The sequence below is a fragment of the Ctenopharyngodon idella genome, chromosome 7, assembly GCF_019924925.1.
Source record: "Ctenopharyngodon idella isolate HZGC_01 chromosome 7, HZGC01, whole genome shotgun sequence".
NCBI lineage: Eukaryota > Metazoa > Chordata > Actinopteri > Cypriniformes > Xenocyprididae > Ctenopharyngodon > Ctenopharyngodon idella.
In genome coordinates this window covers 35920536-35924590 of record NC_067226.1, presented here as the reverse complement: position 1 = coordinate 35924590, position 4055 = coordinate 35920536, and the positions used below count along the sequence as shown (strand labels likewise).

Genomic DNA, 4055 nt, shown 5'->3' with positions numbered 1-4055 from the left:
CACTGTATATATGCACAGTTCAAAATGTGGCATTTGGTTTGAGTTTGTGTGTGAGAAAAGTAAGATTTAAGACTTAAATAAAACAAATAATGTGATTTGAAATACAATATGCTTTTAACTTTTCAACCTCTCATTTAGGCAATTGAGAGCTACTTCTGCACAGTTCTCAATTCTTGTGATGCAACTGGTAAGATCTTTCAGTTAAGTCATTACACCACTGGTGTCATTTTGCATGGCAAAAGAGAACAGATGGCTCAACAAGGGTTGAGAAAAGTGAGTGAAAGAGCTACAGAAGTGTTTTTGACTGAACATCTACCCTAACACAATTGCTTGAATTGTCATTAACTTTGTCATTTTTGCCACACAGGTGAACTCTGAGGAATACAATGGTGTAATCACTTTTGTAAATACTGGCAATATGCACTGGACGTTTGTGGTGAGTGAAAACACTATGATCTTCATTTACAGTAATGTGCAAATATGTTCTGTACTATACCTTGAAAAGCCAGGTATTGTTTATATTGTGTATATATGATTGAGCTTATGTTTGGGTATGTCATTGATTCATGAGGTATTTTTGTTTATCTTTCTAGTATCTGCATGCTATATCACAAACCATTTTTGTTGTTGACCCTCAATCTGGCACTAATGAAATGGAAGAAGCAGTGCTACAACAAAAGGCGTGTTACAGATTTGGGTAGGAGCTTGTTACTTTAATGTCCTGTTATTATTCTGCACTATCAGAATGTTCTGATGAAGGTATATTTGACAGAATTATACTACACAACTTAAATGTATTTCTTAAAAACCAGGGAATACTTCAAAATGAGATAACGTCAGTATGGAAAAGAGGACTGGGTGGAAGACAAATGGAAACCTGGCAAAATCCACCACACATTTCAAAGAGATGGCATGAGTTGTGGTGATTTTGTAATGCAGGTAAGGGTGTCTACAGATATTAACATGTTAAATTTAAGACTTTTATTAGGAAAACTTTAAGACTTTTTATTAAGGACCCGCAGCCACCCTGGTAACTGAATATTGGTTTACAAAATATTCCTGACAAAACTTGGTGCTAAGAACACCAAGGTCATGGCTTATTTTTCCACACAAATATGAAAACATGTATAACTTGAATGCACTGTACTGTAAATTGCTTTGGATTAAAGTGTCTGTCAAATGCACATTGCACTTATATTTTCCCATAGTTCATTTTGTATTTTAACATTTGACTGCTGTCATACCACCAGATGGCCAAGCTTGTGGTGCAGGAATTTCCACAAATTCCTGACAGCATGGAAATAACCCCCACCAAAGACTGGATGTGCCATTGTAACTTTAACCACGTGTGTCCTGCTTTCTCAGGTTCAGTGCAAAAAATGCAAGAGGTGGTATCATATAAAATGCTTAAATGTTGCAGTCCCACAGGAAGACCAATCATGGTTCTGTTGCTTATGTATTTGTTTGTTTTAAAAAAAAAAAAAAAAAAAAAAGTTTCTTTTTTGGATTTTTGTTTCAAACAATGTGTTAATCTATGCAGTGCTAAAACATGATTATGTTTATATGTAGTTCACTTAGTTTAAAAACAAGACATGTCTGTAATAAAGAGCTGAAAACAATCACTGAACCCCTTTGTTTGTTTGCTTTTTTATCTACTAAAAACTGCAGGACACTTCATTAAAGTGTTGTATCATCAATTAAACATTGCATTTCTGTTAAGTTCAGTATGTTACAGCATTGCAAAGATGATAGAACCCAGTAGATGTTACAATACCCGAAAGATGAGATGTATTGTGTCGGTTAGAGTTTGTTTGATAGTGTTACTGCTGTTCTAAGGCAATTTGTGCAACCACTGAAATTGTATTGGAATTTAGAGGTACCACAGTGGCAAAGATATGTTTTATAAAGAGGACAGCACCACAATTCAGCTGTGTTGGACAGTGGGAAATTTTCAGTTGTAGTATGTTTAGAAGGGTTCATAAAAAAAAATAATAAAAAAATAAAAAAACCGCTTATTCTGTAAGGTACAGTGGGGGAAAATGCCCCACTTGAAAAGATAAATGTGTCTAGAACAGTTATTCTAGCTTCAGTGACAATGACAAAAATTATACACCAAGTATGAAAAAAAAATGTCCAGAGTTTTGCTATTAGATTAGTAATGCTATTAGATTTCAACAAAAAGTAAATTTGTACCAAGAGGGCAAAATGCCCCCACTCTGACAAAGCAATTTGCTTTATATATTTACAACAAAATCAGAGTACAAGCAGTACCACCACAACTAAAATGAACTAAATAAATTAATTAAAGTCTTAAAATATAACCAATATTATGAATTACAAAATTATAAAGCCTATATGAATATTTAAAAAAAAAAAAATTGTTTGCTGATGCTAACTGGCTAGCTAACTAACCAGATAACTTGAGGTAATTTTTAAATATGAAGTCCAAATATTTTATTCAACCACCTAGTTAGATACATTTGATGGTGATGTTCTGAACATGATAACTACAGTAATTATGATGGGGTCGTTTTACCCCACAGATTATGTTTGAAAAAAATATGTCATTTTGAAAATAAAATTATATTTTCCTTAAATAACATGTACTCCCTAACTACAGGGCTTACTATTCTCATATCATATATAACTGTGAGGTTTTGCAAAACAACAAGCTTTAAAACATTTTTTGCTTTGAATAAAAGTGTCTGGCAAATGCACATTGCACTTATATTTTCCCATAGTTCATTTTGTATTTTAACATTTGACTGCTGTCATACCACCAGATGGCCAAGCTTGTGGCGCATGCATGGAAATAACACCAAAGACTGGATGTGCCACTGCACTGTGCTACAAGAGCGAATACGTGTTTATTAAAATGAACATCGCCAAACTTGTTCTTTGTTGAAACAGGACACATTTATTATAAAGTAAAAATATTTCACAAGCGCGTTCTGTAAAAATAGCGCAATTTGTAGTACACAAACGGTTAACAGATTTTGTTAGAATCTTTTTTTGTCAGAGTACCGGAATTTGTGCATTTAATTTATTTATAATTTATCTCCAGTCATAAACTAATAAAACGCAACAATTTAACAGTTATTTCAGTACACTGTTTAAGCAGGATGCGAGTGGAAAGTGACGTGAACATGAGTCTTTATAAAAATTAGCATTGGCAAAATTTTTGTTGAAAAAAATTGCTTTAGTACTATATTACGTAATTTTAAAGAAAGATATTTAACATGATTTTAAAACAATTTGTTTCACCATGCAAAAACTATTGTACACTAAATACAAATTTACTAAAAATTAGTTACCTAATTACAAATTCAACGCAATGTACTCACATATGTTTCTTAGAGGGTGCTAGATAATGATTAAATCATTTGGGGTCAATCTATGCAACAACTGAAAAGATATGAATAATCATTTATACAATCCTGTACTGAATTGTGGTCATTTTTGGTAACTGTAACTGTGTAGATCTGAAGTTATTGCCTCCTTATGATTTATCGCTTAAAGAAGCGATAAATCATAAGGATTTTCCTCACTTTGTAAGTACTTTGGATAAAAGCGTCTGCTAAATGCCTAAATGTAAATGTAATATTGAAATGTCAAGGAGGAGGTATTGCAAACATGTGATATTACATATTCTCTGAATCATGCAAAAGCATTTTGAATTTAAATTTGTAAACTCCAGTGAAAACATTTGAAACCTGAATGTTGATTGATTAAAAGGAAATCAAAACAGAAGTTATTTCAAAAGAATGGTTTAGCACAACTGTGCACGTTCAGCACCAAGCTGTGGACAGAGGCTGAATTATAAGGAATCATTTATATGTTTATGGGGGTCTGAAGAATTTGTGCATTTATAGCCAAGTACATTATAGAAAGAGTATGATGCCAATAATGTTACTGTACTATACACCATCACTCAGGAAATTAAGGAGAATAATTTTGTTATAGTCATAGTTCTGCAAGATTGGACACATCAATCAATGCACATAGATCATGATATTGTGAGAGTTTAATGTTACATTAAAGTGGTATATGACAGG

At 32.7% G+C, this 4055-nt stretch overlaps 1 long non-coding RNA gene across 1 annotated transcript; it reads left to right on the top strand.

Annotated features, from left to right (window-relative positions):
* Positions 1 to 289: 289 nt before the first annotated feature.
* Positions 290 to 1627, top strand: LOC127516524 (uncharacterized). The gene is made up of 4 exons (XR_007931000.1): positions 290 to 436; positions 594 to 697; positions 813 to 939; positions 1251 to 1627. It is a non-coding gene; the product is annotated as an uncharacterized LOC127516524 (long non-coding RNA).
* The last annotated feature ends 2428 nt before the right edge of the window (positions 1628 to 4055 follow it).